At 45.2% G+C, this 16,187-nt stretch overlaps 1 pseudogene; it reads left to right on the plus strand.

Annotated features, from left to right (window-relative positions):
- The first annotated feature begins 8,418 nt into the window (after positions 1-8,418).
- Positions 8,419-16,187, plus strand: LOC146195447 (uncharacterized; annotated as a pseudogene).

Consider the following 16,187-nt stretch of genomic DNA (forward strand, 5'->3'; position numbering starts at 1 on the left):
TGCAAACACATGCAAACAACGACCACGGCAAAGAGCACACACTCTGATTTTAAACCCTCCAACCGCGGAAATTTCAATTGTGACTCCAGGAACGTGGTATATATGCTCGAGTGTGGTGAGTGTCAAATGCAATACATATATAGGGCAGACCGAGAACCCCTTCCGAATTCGTTTCAACAACCATCGCGCGCACAGCAAAATCTCTCCCCCACCTTCCCCTGTCCAAACACCTGCAACAGAAAAGTCACGAATTCGACAAACTTAAAGCTTTCCTGCTCCAGAGCGGCTTCCACAGCAACCGCGAACGGGAACGACGAGAATCATACTTTATATTTAAATTTAATGCCCTGCAGGCCGGTATAAATGAGAGCCCTGGTATTCTTTCTCCACTTCAAAGTTCAGTTACCCCTTAAATTCCTTCCTCAAACACACACAAAACGGCCAAGTCAAGCTTACTGCAGGTGGCCCAAAGGAATGTCAGCCTCCTCCACCGTACACACAATAAAGGTCACACAATTCCTGCTTTTGTCGCCTGGGGTCATACTTATTACTGTGCTTCCTTCCATGTGCCTTTTTTTTTGCTCTCCCCACCTGCACTTTCTTTCACTCTCCGCCTGCACCTGCTTTTTACCCCACCCACCACTACAATGCCATTGTACTGCTCTGTGCACCTGTTTCTTTTTCCACTCTTTGCATGTAGAACCTACCCCCGTCGCTTGCATTCGCAGGCCAGCTTCTGGTCGAAACGTGGAGTCCAATAAAATGTTTCTTTAAATGAAGCGTACCCTTCGCTCTATAAATTTTTAAGCGGCCAAGTGTGTTAAATGTTCTCGCATCCTATATATATATATATATATATATATATTGTTACGGACGAAGGAGGAAGAGGAGGGCAGTGGCGCGGGCAGGAGCGCGCGCGCTAGGCCCGCACAAAGATTCATTAAACGTGATCTCACGACCCGTGCTTCATGGAGCAAAACAACCTGTGGCCGCATGAAATGGTCGGTTTCCGACCACACTTGTGCACGCAGGACGTAATGCTCCGACTAAAGCATGATATCATAGACTCGCGATCGAGAGACGCCAAAGTGATCCTGGGCCTAGACCTCACCAAGGCCTTCGACAATGTCACGCACGAGGCTATTCTCGAAGGGCTCGAAGTGCTCGGAGTAGGGGAGAGAACGTACAACTACATAAAAGACTTCTTATCGGGCAGAAAAGCCTGCATGATATTTCAAAATTTAGAATCTCCTACGATAGAGTTAGGAAGCAAAGGCACACCGCAGGGCTCAGTGCTATCGCCTTTTCTATTCAACGTGGCAATGAGAGGCCTCCCGGGTAAACTTAACCAAATCAAGGGGCTAAATTTTAGCATGTATGCGGACGATATTAACCTCTGGATTAACCAGGGGAGCGATGCGAGTACGGAGGAACGCCTGCAAGCAGCGACCGACATCATTGTCGATTACGCGGCTAAAAGGGGACTTTCGTGCTCCCCGCATAAATCTGAGTTGTTCGTTTATAACCCAAAGTACCTCCGCTGCAAGAATAGCGGGGAGTTTCATATTCAGGTGGAGGGCAAACCGGTGCCAAAAGTAGATCAGATCAGGATTTTGGGGATGGTCATTCAATCCCACGGTCACAACGGAGAGGTCCTGAAAAAATTAGAAAGTTACGCGATGCAAACCCTCGGGCTCTTGAGGAGGGTCGCTCTAAAGGAAGAGGCCTCAAGGAGAGAAATTTACTAAAACTAATCCAGGCATACGTAATAAGCAGAATCAGTTACGCCACGCCCTACCTGGACATCAAGGCCGGCGAAAAAGAGAAGTTAGACTGCCTGATTCGAAGATGCGTTAAGAAGGCGCTAGGACTGCCCATGGGTACCTCGAGCGAACGACTGCTCGAACTCGGGGTGCATAACACGTGGGCAGAATTGGCGGAGGCAGTGCGAGTCTCCCAATTAGAGAGACTAAGCACGACCGAGACGGGCAGGGTAATCCTTGCAAAAGTAAGCCTCAACCCAGACAGGGGAGTTCAAAAAAAAGTCACAATTAATAGTGAAATCAGGAATGCCTTGGTAGTCCCGCCCTTCCCTAGGAATATGCATCCAGAATTTAATGTCGAAAGAAGGGCCAGACGAGCTGAAGCTCTAGAGCGACGGTTCAAGAACATGGGAACAAAGGAAGTAGTCTATGTTGATGCGGCAAGTGGCAGAACAGGTGCGGCGGTAGCTTCGGTAGTCGATGGCCGAGGGGCACCGGTATCCGCGGCAGCCATCAGAGGCCGCAACATAGAGACTGCGGAGGAAGTTGCGATAGCGCTAGCTTGCGTAGGAACAGAAGCCAAGTTCATAATTAGCGACAGCAAAACTGCCATTCAAAATTTTGGGAAGGGGAGGATATCGCCGGAGGCGGCCAAAATCCTCACCCAAAGAACAATAAATAGGAAAATTCAGTTAATTTGGACACCCGCTCACGCTGCCGTCCCTGGTAACGAGGCGGCTCACGAGCTAGCCCGAGCTCTCTACTTCCGGGTAGCCGTCGAGCCCCCCGAACACTGGGCATACGACGAGCGTCTGCAAAATTATGGGGAAATCATCGACCATTATAGATTGGGACGTAGACTGGTACCCCCGCCAGATGTTAGGCTAAATAATAGAGAAGCTGTCGCGTGGAGGCGGCTACAAACTAATACGTTCATGAACCCGGTCTGGGCGTTTCACGCGCTACCAGACTTTAGGGACAATGATCTCTGCAAACACTGTGGGGCGAGAGGGACCCTCGACCACATAATTTGGGAGTGCCCACAATCTCCAGGGATAGGGCAAAATATTACAAGTAGAGAAGCCTGGGATACCCTGCTGCGAAGCGCGGACCCTGCGATCCAGCACCGCACCGTCCATCTGGCGGAAGAGGCCGCAAGAAGCCAAGGGCTACCTGCCAGCCTCTAATCCGCGGGCGCACGACTCCCCGTTTCCGATGGAAATAAAAGTTGTACAACCAACCAATCGAGCATCTTCTCTGTCCTCTGTTTTCCTTTTGTCTTCGCTTGCCGCCACGCAACAATATATATATATATATATATATATATATATATATATATATATATATATATATATATATATATATATATATATATATATATATATATATATTACCATAAGGCCTCTTTATGCTGGCCTGCATGCTTTGCACCGCGGGGCAATGAAGCCTACTGAAACGATTACTTGGAAGTCCGTCATCTGTTCGTGTCACTGATAGACGTCCTCGAGATTAAAAAGTGGCGACAATCTCTGCAAAAAAGAGAGATTACTTACTTCGAAATGAACGATTTGTGATCTGCATTTAGAAAAGGAACTATATTCGAGTACTCTCGTGATAGGTCGTGTAGCAAGGCTCTTTATTTTCTTGCTGGCACATATTTAGAACGCAAAGGCATAATGTGCTGAAGAGAAAACATCGTAATAATCGCGCTGCCCCATGTGTTTCGGCAGCAATTCCAGAAGAGAACTTTCAGTATTCCAAGAGCCTATCAGTATACATAGCGCAAATCGGACAGCTCAGCTGCACAGACGGATTTGGATTTGGATCATTTTCAGTTCGTCGCAGTACCTGAAATTCGAAGGAAATTTCAGTATTTTCGCGATTAGGACATAGACGAGCCATGAGGGCGAGGAATTTAGCTTCTTGAGAAGGCTTTTGTCATTGAGTGTTTAATTGGCACGACAGTAATGTTGCGCATAAAGTTCTCATATCATGTGTATTGAGCGTTGATTACATAGAAGCTCTTCTTAAGCATGTCAATGAAGCGAAATTGTGCAAGGGGCTCACAACTAACAGCTAATGCGAAGGTAGGAGACATAAGTACTGCAGAGAATTTCGACAAGCAAGATGATCACAAAAATTAAGATATCTTCCGAATAACTGAGCATGCGGCGAAAATGCATCCTGCGAGTTGCGGCAGCTTACAAGAAAAAAAAAAAGAGAATGAATGAATAAAAACCCTTATTTGATTGAAGAGTTGACTCTCGGTCGCTGTTTGGGTGATTGGTTTCGTTTGATTTGTGGCGTCTAACGTCCCAAAGCGATTCAGGCTATGAGAGACACCGTAGCGGAGGACTCCGGAAATATCGACCACGTGCACTGACAATGCATAGCACACGGGGTTTAAGGAGTTAGAGGGGCTGAGAGTGTAGCTTCACGCTTCTTCGCGGTTCTTCAAGCTGTTTCTCGTCTTTAAAAGATAAGCATCTAAAAAGCTCAGAAGAGGACCTAGATCAACATCTAGAAGCTAGGCCTTTTAGACTTGCAACTGCTAGTGCGTCAAGCTCCTGCCTGGACTGAGGTATTATGTCGAACGGCTTCGTAAGTGCATTTTTGTGAGGCGGGCATGCACAAAAGCGTATAAGCTTCTGAACGAGGTCAAGATATGCTACCAACCAAGCATATGAGCTCCTTAATTCACGTATTGAAGTGCATTCAGTGCAAATATGGTTTTTGATGTTCAAGCAATGTAAAATCACGTGCGATAAAATATGGGCAGTGGAAGTTAGGAACGCTAACGCTCATTTCCCACTAGACACAAAAAAGGATTATGCTGCCAGTGCCCACTAAAATATTTCCCAAAAGAAGCAAATATTCTCTTTACTGCCGGTAACCTTGCAATGTTTGTCTATATTGATAAAGTCAAGTTCTGGCTGTTTGCTACATTTCAATAACATTTTTCATTAGTGTTGTTGACAATATTGCATTTTTGCTTGTTGCGGTAAGAAATACCTTAGATTCGTGCAATCAATTTCTAACTCCATTTCAGGTGCTATAGATGCCTTGAATATCGTGTTTTAAAACTGTAGTTCAGTGCTGCTTTGAAATTACGTTAACTTCCCCTACAAGCAGTAAAAATATGTCGTTTTTCATTTCTCTGTGTGTAAAGGAAGAGGGGAATCTTTCAAAGGCGCGACTTGATTACTCGCAATATAAGTTTCTTGAATAGACTCATGCGTTTGTTGTCATTTCCTTTTGCAGTGTGCACACTCATTCTTCCCGATTCCTCTTGCAGAAAACTCATTAAATAACTCTTCACATCTGAAGTTGTTTTAGACGACGAAGGAATAATTTTTTGTTTACATTGCTATATACGGGAGCGCGAGAGTGCCGATCTGGAGTTATGCTCGATGCCATACCTCGAAAGTGAGACGTTAAGAAAATGGCTTCTGATTAGGCGACGACGGAGGCCGTTTATTCGTAATATTGACACACGCCATTCAAAAGTGTTCACGATATAGTGTTCACTATATTGTTTGACGCGAGTAGCCACACTTCATGCATTGCGTGAACAGGCTGCCCAGGTTAGCAGATTTCTGCATGTAATGGAGGCAATCTGCGCAGCGCAGTAGTAAACGTGACACCTGCTGGGTTATACATTCTAAGGTTAGAGTGCTCCTATGCACTGAAAGCTTGACTAATTTGCTTGCATGGCAGGATCTATGCCCTGAAAGAACACACTACAAAACACAGGCCAGGGCGTAAAGCAAGAAACAGTGCTTGTGAGCAACCCGACGACACTCAAACTTGTTTCACAGCATTAAAAAGTGAATTTCTCATAACGCAAACGCGTTCTCCAAGGTAATGCGTCGCTTCGAAGCCAAAGCTGTCGTAATGTAGTTATAATTATACTGCAGCCATGTAGAGTGCAACGGCAGCACATAACAGCTACGTGTGTGCCGCCCGCTCCATTCTTCCGCGCCGCGTGTAGCCGAAGACGCGACCGGCAAGGAGCAAGAGTAGGGAGCCTACATTGTCTACATGTTATGCCGCGGCGCCCGGCTTAGGCTGGTGATATCTAATGCCAGTTTTGACTATTTTGGCCAAAATCGACCGTCAAGCTTGGTGGGCCGCCAATTTGGTCCCCAACCTACGAGTGGCACGCTGTGTATATTGTAACGTAGTGGTGACAAGGCCGTTGGCGACAAATGAGGCTTAAAATTCAGTGGAATAAACTCTTTATTGGGCTGACTTGCGCCCGCAAAAGAACTAAGAACTAAGCGATTCGGAGGCGGTGATAACAACAAACGTAATCTCTGGTCGTCGAACAAAGAATGTCCGTTTCACTTGTCAGCACTGAATTTAAAGGCGGCGAGGAAAGATCTAGATAAAGCCGCAAATGATACTAGCATGACCTGGAACTTTGTAGAAAAACACGCGAGCGGCTGGAATCTTCGAGATACGTCCCGACGTATCTTTCGCGACAAAGAAAATGATAAAGCGTCGTCTCGCGAAAGCGAGCATGGACAAACACGGAATACAGAATCGATAAGAGCGCTAGAATCACAATGATAAGGCCGCATGCCAGCGGCCCTCGAGTAAGAACAAACAAATATTCAAATAGTTCGCGGCATTACTCCCCCTCCCCCTTAAAAAAAAACATCGCCTCGATGTTTCAAAATTAGAAAACATGAATATTCTTTAGCGCGCGTAATATGGCTTAAGCGTATAACATGCACAGTTTCTGGGTGCGCTCGGCGCCGCTGAGATGCTGTCGCGCCGTCGGGAACGATCTCGTAGTTCAATTTTCCTAGTCGGCGAAGCACCTTGTACTTACATACGTGCCGAAGTATCGGCACAAAAGATTTTCGCTCAGTCCGCGGCGGCGAATCGGCGTCCAAACCAAGACTCGATCTCCCGGCTTGTACTCAGCATCACGCCGTCGTAAGTTGTAACGTCGGGCGTCGGTCCGCTGCTGATCTTTAATGCGCATTCGGGCGAGTATTCGGACTTCCTCTGCATGGTGAAGGTAGACGATGACGTTCAGGTTCTCCTCGTCGGTTACGTGCGGCAGCATTGCGTCGAGCGTCGTCGTGGGTTCCCTGCCGTACACAAGGCTGAACGGGGTCGACCTGTTTGTCTCCTGGGCGGCGGTATTATAAGCGAAGATGACGTAGGATAGAATGGCGTCCCATGTAGTGTGTTCGGACGTTCATTGAAATCATATCAGCAATCGTTTTTTTTTGAGACGCTCCGCAAGTCTATTTGTTTGAGTATGGTACGCAGTAGTTCGTTGCTGGCTTGTGTGACAGTCACCAAGATACTTTGTTGGGCGAGTTGGTACTTATTCATTATTAATATAAACAGCGCGAACACGAAGACAAAGGACAAGATAAAAGAAAGCCACAGTACAGCGCTTGTACTGTGGCTTTCTTTTATCTTGTCCTTTGTCTTCGTGTTCGCACTGTTTATATTATTACTGAATTGTGTGACAGTATTCCAGGATTGCATACGTCAGCTCTGCCGTAAATGTCGTTCTCCGGTCCGTGATGAGCACTTAGTAGGGCGCCGTCTCGCAAGATAATTTGTTCGACAAAAAACACTTAGCGACTTCTGCCGCAGTACCATTGGGCAGTGCTTTGGCTTCGGCGTAGCGGGTAAGGTAGTAGGTGGCCACGATGATCCACTTGTTACTCGTAGATGAAGATGGAAAGGGACCGAGGAGACCCATCCCAATTTGTTGAAAGGGCCCAATTCCCCTTCTGTTGCTCTCTAAAATGCCTCGTCTCGCGCAGATCAACCACTTGAGTTAGCGGGCCGCATTGCTGCGCTTGGCAACGACGGCGCGGATCGATGGTTTCTCTATGAGAGCAAAGAATTTGCAACGGGAGGGTAGGTACGACCCTCGTGTGGCTGTAAATTTGCGTCTTCATTATTAATCCTGTAAAAGATCACGCAGCTGAAAAGTTCCTTGTAACGTCGTTTCACTGCTTTATGCAATTACAACAAGATGTGTCAGCTTACTTCACCACCCACCAAACTGTCTACCAAACTGCGGTGAGCTAACAACCACCTGTACTGCCCGTCGAATTCGCCATGTGCTTTTTTTTTCGTGGCCGCCTCAAGTGGTTCGAAATGCAGCGCCCACCTTTGGTCATTTACAGCATTTGCAGAACATCCCTTACGTAATGAAACGTCATTTTGGCGTTATCATTAAATGTTTATGCATGACGTATTTCCCGCTGTACAACGTCAGCCAATCAGATTTCAAGAGTCGGCTCTTGACAGTGGGCAGTTCATTTCTGTCCATTCGTAATGCAAGCGTAAGTGCTTCCCTTTCTATCATATATACCTCTGTTTTCCCTCCAGAATTACTTATAAATACCATCCAGACATCATGAGTACCGCTGCTAAAAATCTGTTTTCACCCTCACCTCATTTTTACGTCCCCGCAAAAAGCCATTTCGACACACCGAAATTTCGCGCCACATATTTGAAACACGTGACTGTTCTGAGAACCAATCTGAGTAACAAAATGGCGCCGAACGGCGGCAATGTGTGTCGAGAATAGGGCCCCTGCTCACTGTAGCGTGCACGTCCTTCGGCGCGTTTGTAAACAGGTGTCGCTGGATGCCGGTTGCCTGGAAGCTTCGACATGAGCAAAAGCAAGTGTATTTAACCTGCTAAATTAAAGTGCCGCACTGTAGCGGTTGGGTAATGTAAATCTGAGCAATGAGGATAGCGCAGGCAGGACTGAATAAATATGAAACTACGTGGCAATGCTTCGTAGCTGCCGAAACGAAAACTTGGCGCCGTTGTTTATTGATTCTCTTGCTATTTATGTTGGCGCTTTGCATTTATGCAGGTGTTCTTTATTCGTGACTATAGCTCTCGAGTTGTGCTTTTTGCCGGACTGCGCTTTGTCCTGTGAGCGGCGTGCGCCGCCCTTGTTGTCAGTGCTGCGTTTTTGTAGCGAGGGTTACATTGGCCAGTCTCGCCATTTCGCCGTGCCTGTCCGAAGAGCGAAGAAAGAGAAAAAAAAAAGAAAAAGAAGGAAACGAAGAAGTAGAGACAGAAGGGAAAGAAGAAGAAGGCGAGGAAGAAGGATGAGAAAAATAAGAAGACAAACTCAGTTGAAGTCATTTATCAACTATAATAACTTTCAGTTAACGTTACGCTCTAATCTTGAGTCATTGACTAACACGGATGAAGAACAAAAATCAAAACGCTTATGCTCGGTGATTGAGGATTGCCGTAAGAAGTCTGAGATCTTGGTACGGAGCTCAAAGGTGAATACTTCAGCTGTTTGGTGGAATGCTGATTGTTCCCGAGATTACAGACGTAGAAAGGCGGCATGGAAAAAGCTTCTCCACAACCAGTGCCCGAAAAACTGGCAGGATTACAAGTTCATTGCAGCTACTTTTAAACGCACAGTTGCAAAAGCGAAGGAAGAGTATGATGCCAAGCATTTTAATTTTCTCTCTAAATCTGGAAATCGATTTCCAGATTTGATTTTGATTGTGATCGAACTGCTCTTTTTGGTTTTTTACGCTCGCGGAAAAAGATTCCGCAAGCACAAAATCTACATTCCTTTGTTTTGACTCCCCATGAAGCAATAGACACAATTGAAACAATTGCCAAAGGACTGGAGAAGCGTTTTTCGTCTGCACTACCTTCGGGCTCGATATCTGTAATGCCAATGGAACCAGTTAGTTATGATCCTCAAATTTCCGTTTCTGAGCTTTCTCCTATAGTTATGAGATTACCAGCCGCTGCTCCCGGTCCTAATAAAGTAACTTCAAAAATGTTAAAAATTCCTTTTGACGAGTCACCTGAGACGTTATTAGAGCTAGTAAATTATTCCATCAAACATGCTTGGATACACCCAGAATGGAAACTTGCCAAAATAATTCCTTTACTTAAGAATAAAGGCGATGCCTTGTCCATTGATAATATTAGACCAATTGCATTAACATCAATCATTGTAAAATTAATTGAAAGAGTCATACTTATACGTGTTTCGGAATTCATGAATAAAGAAAATATTCTCAGCCCTTACCAAATTGGTTTCCGTCAAAAGTGTTCTATCTGGAATGCGCATGCTGATCTCGAGAGTCGAGTTCTTTTAGCGCGGCGCCAAAAAATGCACGCAGCTTTGATAACGCTAGATATAGCCAAGGCCTATGATAGCGTTGAGTATAGCATTCTATTGCAAAAATTAAAATTTCTTCAGTTTTCACATTATTTAGGAGCCTGGATATCTGAATTCCTCCAAAACCGAGAGTTTTACTGTTCATTAAATGGCGTTCATTCTGGCAGATAAAAGCAAGCCAGGGGAGCGCCACAAGGAGCAGTCCTTTCACCAGTCCTTTTCAATATACTACTCAGCTCAATACCAGTTATTCATGACGTTCGCACTTACGTATATGCTGATGATATTGCGTTTTTTGCAACTGCATCGGATATTCAATCCCTTTATCTCCACTTGCAAACGTACCTACACTCTATTGAGAATTGGTTGTGTGGCTTGCGTCTCGCATTAAATGTCAACAAAAGCGCAGTCCTCGTATCTAATATAAAAGATTCTGTAAGTCTGTCTGTAATGTATCAGCAGCAAATAATACCACAGGTTAAATTATTAAAGTATTTAGGGGTCACATATGATGATAATCTTTCATGGAAGCCCCACATTAACCATATTGCTACGAAAGGGGCTCGGGCTGTGGGCATGTTGCGCCGAATTAGTCGTCCCAGGTCTGGAATGCGGAGAGATGTCCTTTTAATGATTTATGTAATGTATGTGCGTCCAATTTTAGAGTTCGGTTCAGTCTTGTTTTCTGGATCAGCAGCTTATAAAATTCGACCGCTTGTTCTCTTGGAGCGAGAAGCGCTTCGGTTGTGTCTTGGACTTCCAAAATTTGTTGTCAACAATGTGCTCTACCTTGAAGCCCGGATTCCACCCTCGATATATAGATTACAAATTCTAACCGTTCAGAAGTACTTAAAGATATATGAATCAGAGTTTCACCGATCTATGTCTATTTTTTTGCTGTCAACCGACCTCCTTTTTCGGTGTCCATTGGCCTAAATTTCACACTCCGCAGGTTGTTATGGTAAAAAATTTGCTGGACCCTTTAAATGTTTCCCTTCCTAGTATTCTACCCCTACAAACCATCGGTTCATCGATTGAAATTGTCTTTGACGACATATTTCCGAATAACGCTAAAAACTCATCATCCGCTATTCTAAACGAATTATTAGAAGATCATTTAAGAAGCCTTTCTGCTAGTTTAGTTGTAGCTACTGACGCATCTCAAAGTAATGAAAAGGCGGGTGTGGGTATATATTGTCCACATTTAGACTGGTCTTTTTCTGTCCGGCTTCCGGACTTCACCCCAATTTTTGAAGCAGAGTTTCTGGCGGTGGTACTCGCTTTACGGAAAGTAGACTCCTCTTTTTCTAAAGTGGCTGTAATTTCCGACTCTCTATCCTTGTGTTCATCTCTCTCTTCGTCGGCGGATTCTGCAATAATAAAAACCTTTGTCTCCCTGATCCCTAGACATTTGAAGATTGTACATATGGTATGGGTACCAGGCCACAGCAATGTGACTTTAAATGAATATGCTGACAATTTGGCAAAAGAGTCCCTTAATGGCCCCGTATTATCTATCCTTCCGGCAACCGCGTACATCACCGCAGCGAGGTTTCGAAGAAACGTTCTATTAAATATGAAAAATGGACATCTTTTAAGATCTGATGACTACCTGCATCTAAATTATTCTTGGAATAGAAAATTATGTCATTCACGATAACTTGAGATTTCACTAACAAGGCTGCGATGCCGTATCCCACCTTTAAATTTCTATCTTTACAGGTCTGGTTTGGCACTGTCTCCCGTCTGCGCATTTTGCGGTGAACAAGAAACATTAGATCACTTTTTATTGTTTTGCCGCCGCTTTACTACGTTGAGAAAACAGTTGATGGAAAGGCCATTGCAATAGCTTGGCCTTAATTTAAGAGCCCGACATTGTTATCATTTGGCGCCACCATCCTTAGGCACAGTCACAGGTCTGTTATTACCGCCATGCAAAATTTTTTACTGGGCTCAATTCGTTTGCCTTGCTAAATATTTAAACATCACTTGTTCTACAATTATAGTGTCAATCTCCCGTGAGTGTTACCACTTTTCATTTTATATTTCACTTATTTCCCGTTTTGTTTCCTTTCCTCTACCCCTCAAATCATTTTTTTTTATGCAAGTATATTTAAAAAAAATTCTTTGCTACCCAATTCTTGGCCGATCCCCCTCTGTGGGTATGTGCCATAAGTTATTTGAACAACAACAACAACAACAACAACAACAACAGCAAGCTGCTAGGGCAGAAGGTTCGTGCAAACGTTGTGACGGCGGTGTGCCCGGAGTTCGACGTAGAGACGATGTCATACTACTAGAAGTCTTCTTGTCACAAACGTGGCAGCATTTATATTTTTATAATATGGCAATTAATCATATGCAGTATTCTAGAAGAGTTTATTGAGATATTTCAGTGTATTCTGTGTGCCTCTGCCTTGTCAGTAATGTCAAGAGCACGCGTACGTGCGCGTTCTCGTCGCGGGGTAGTTCCCGTGCAGTTAGACAAATCCCCTCGCAGTGCGCGAGCGGGGGTGTCCTCCCAGCTTGTTTTGCAAAGTGACCCTAGCAGGGCCGAAGTTGTTGGCGTACGTGCATCCTCTTTTGGTTGTTTTGGTTGTGACTTACGTTTTTTCATCCGCAACATGGCGGCCATGCAGTGTGGAAGTTGCGGGGCCTACGTGCCCCTTCCCGTGTGTGCACTTGTGCGTGTTTGTTTCTACGGACCCTGACTTGGGGAGGGAACTATTGGGTGGGCGTTTCTTACGCATTGTCAACCCAAGGCTAGAAAAGAAGCCGACTCGGACCCAACGGCAGTGCGCCTCTCGCCCCCAAGCACTCCGGGATCCCCGAACCGCCGCCGCATCGCACCACGAAGACTTCGCCCCAGGGCTCCGGAAGGACCATCGCCTTCGAGAGCTCCCCATCTGCGTCGTCTTTGTGAGTGGAGTGCCGCCGCGCTCGTCGGACAATATGCCCGTTTCCTAGTTTCTTCAGAACGTTTTCTACACTCGTCTTATCTTGTTTTAAACGTCTGTGTTCAATTTGCATGTATCTTGATAGTGAGAATTTTGACTGATGTATTTCTAATTGCTAGTTTTTTTCATGTATGCTACCTTAACTGTGTTGTTTTAAATTCCTGTAAATGCTTGCATCGTATCATCCTGTGTATAATACTGAGAATATATAGTTGTTTTTCTATCATTGACTTCTTGGCTCTGTTCTCATTCACAACGCTGAACCTAACCGGCTAACGCTGGGTGTCAAAGTTCCAACTACCTTTGCCTCGGTTTGAGAAGGTGTCTCGCACCCCTTCCGGAGCCGTGACTCTTCTACACCCAAGTGATCAACGACAAGAGGCAAGGTGTGCTCAAACGTGAAGTGATTCCCTATGGCATAAATAAAGCTGAAACCATAAACTAGTATGTGCAAAAGCCATGTCGTTATTTTCAAGCTGAACCTAAGCGTATCCATGCAGATTGCTCTCGTGTAACTCCAGATTTAACCACAAGCTAAACCACAGATAATTTTTTATGGTTGTTCGGGCGTGAATGCGTCACAGTAGCAAGGAATTTTCAGGCTCGAGGCAGGTGTTATTTTGGGTAATTCGAACTAAGAGCGCGGTCCCGGTTGACGGCTATGGTGTCGGACGCTTGTTAAATTCTGACGTGAGCGGGCTCGCACATGAGATTTGAATGGCGTCACGTTGAGGTACTTCCCGCGATGCGAGTGATCTTCCAGATAGAGCTTGTATGGAACAGTGGTTCCCGCACACCTGTGAGGCTTACGTGCTGGGGCAGGTGCATCGATCTAAAATGCCCCTTTGCCAACATTGAGGACGCTTCATCCGTGCGATGACGCATCCTCTAAACGCAGTAGTACGCACTTCTATATTGCGTCGATCGGCTAAATGGGCCGCGGAGACATGTTTTTGGAGCACGAAATTGCAGACAGTTGCACGAAGGAAAACACTTGACAAAACTGCTTAAAAACGTCGTTGTCACTTGTTTTTGTCTCAATATATAGATGTCATAATTTCGGGCGTTAATTAGAAAAATCACTGCAATGCAAACGGTTTTCGGTACTTTTATTTCCGCTCGTAAATTAGAGCTTTCGTTTGAATTGAGCATTGCTTCTGGTGCGTTGAAAATAGAATTGACGAGGGTTTCTTCTATATGGTATGTAGGCGAGCTCGATGGTGCTTGACAGGTTGACGTGCATTAAATGGTATCGAAGAAAAAAATTGGTGGTGGCTTAGCTTGGTAAAGCTTAGATATCAGAAGCGAAAAGGTTCGGTGATGCGATGGCTGAGCTTGAGGTTCCTTGGCGTAGTTGGCCCACTACACACACTTTCAAATGAATTGTCTGGGAAGCGAGGCTGAAACTCACGAGTAGCATAGCCAAGCTCACTCACCTGAATGTCAAGGTCCACTTTTAGTTAACGGTTAACCTTAACAGTTAACCTCATCGTCACATCCAGTGTTTTCAGCAGTAAAGCGCGCCCGTCTAGCTGCGTTACTGATACGTCTCTTTTCCAACCGCTCGGCACACTGTTCTTTACTTTCCTCGGCCCGCTGCCGCCTCTTGTTTTCATTCCGCCGTGCAGCAGTAGCTTCGGCCTGAGCAGCAGCACCCGACGCCTCGTCTCCTATCATTCTTCTTCTCTTTCCCGGCCTACGGTGTCCGATCCCTCTCTGTGGATGTGTGCCACAAGTTATTTGGTCAACAACAACAACTACGGTGTCACGGTGCCACGCCGACGGCTTGAAAACCTAGCGCAGTGCATCATTCCTCTTCTTCTTCTCCTGTGGCGTCCCGTGGTTCGCGCATGCGCGGCTGTGGCTTTTTCTAATGACGGCGCACACGCGAGACTCGGAGTTGTCTAGCCTAGTGAAGATTTCGCTTCAAAAGAAACTGCAACAGAATGTCCCAGAAGCATGCTTTTGGATTTAAACTTTCATTTGTCGTTCTAGTGCAGTTGTGAAGCTTAGTGCTTGGAAGGTCTTGGCAATGTATACCACAGGTCTTAGAGCAAATTTTTTTTCTCTTTTTTAGAGCGATGTTCCAAATTCAATACAGATATCCTGACCAAGAAGATGAAAACGGAGATATCATACCTCTCTGGTGTCGGCCAAGTGCAAAATACAGAGACGGCTTTTGTGTGCTTTGTAGTACTACAGTCTCCTAAGTACACAGAAAATGCTCAAAAGCATCGAAAAAAAGATGGTGTCCTAACAAAGAGCGCTACCATCTAAAATTCCATAGATTTCAGCAATAATGTGGCGTCACTGACTCTGCAAGAAAACGTCCCTAGAGCCTAAATAGTGTTTACTCTTTCTGTGGTAGCCAACTCACTTCCGTACACTCTGGGTGATGTGGCAACAGAAACATATCCGGAAATGTTTCCAGGTTCACGGATAGCAAGAGTCTTTCAGAATGGCCGTCAGGAAGTATCTTACATCATATGGGATGGCTTAGGACCATGCTTTAAAGCCAAAGTGGTTGAAGAATTTTCAAAGCCTGAGGTGTTCTACACCATAATGATCGACGAGACCCCAGTTCCCGTGATGAAGGTTCAGCAGATGGATGTGCTTACCCGATATTTCTCTGTTAATGCACAAGGTGTCGTCGTAGAGAACCTTTAATCCTTTCACATGGGGTATGTCACAGCAGACGATCTCTTTTTCTGTTTTAAAGGCGCACTTAACGAGCTTCCAAAGAATAATATGCCCAGCTTCTTCTCTGATGGGCCAAATGTTAAGAAGAGACTAAAGAGTAAAGTAGAATACAACTCAGTCCCGGCGTGATTGATATCGGGGAGTGCAGTCCTCATAACAAACATAATGAATTTGCCACTGGACTAAACACGTTTTGCAGTGAGCTTGAGTACATAGGTACTACTGTCCACCAGTATTTCAAATATGCAACAAGGCATGCCGAGATCATGGATCTGCAACAGCAGCTTGAATTGCCGCAGCTGGAGTTCTTGAGGCATGTAAGCAGCAGTTGGTTGACATTACTTCCAAGTATAAAGCATGTGTTAAAACCCTATGACGCAATGAAAGCTTTTTTCTTCCAAGTGTGCCCAGCCAAGAACGCCATCTATAAGGCACACTCGTCTCGCATCTGCATTTGCTGATGGTAGACTTCAAGCAAAACTTCGCTTTGTTGCAAATGCTTCTGAGATCATAAAAAAGTTCAGACCTTGTTTCCGAGCAAAGAGCCTATTATGGATTTATTTTATGATGAAACAGTTGTTGTTAAGCAGTTATGGACTGACACTTGCGCCATAA

This window comes from Amblyomma maculatum, chromosome 3, assembly GCF_055883805.1.
Source record: "Amblyomma maculatum isolate TAMU_Amacu chromosome 3, ASM5588380v1, whole genome shotgun sequence".
Taxonomy (NCBI): domain Eukaryota; kingdom Metazoa; phylum Arthropoda; class Arachnida; order Ixodida; family Ixodidae; genus Amblyomma; species Amblyomma maculatum.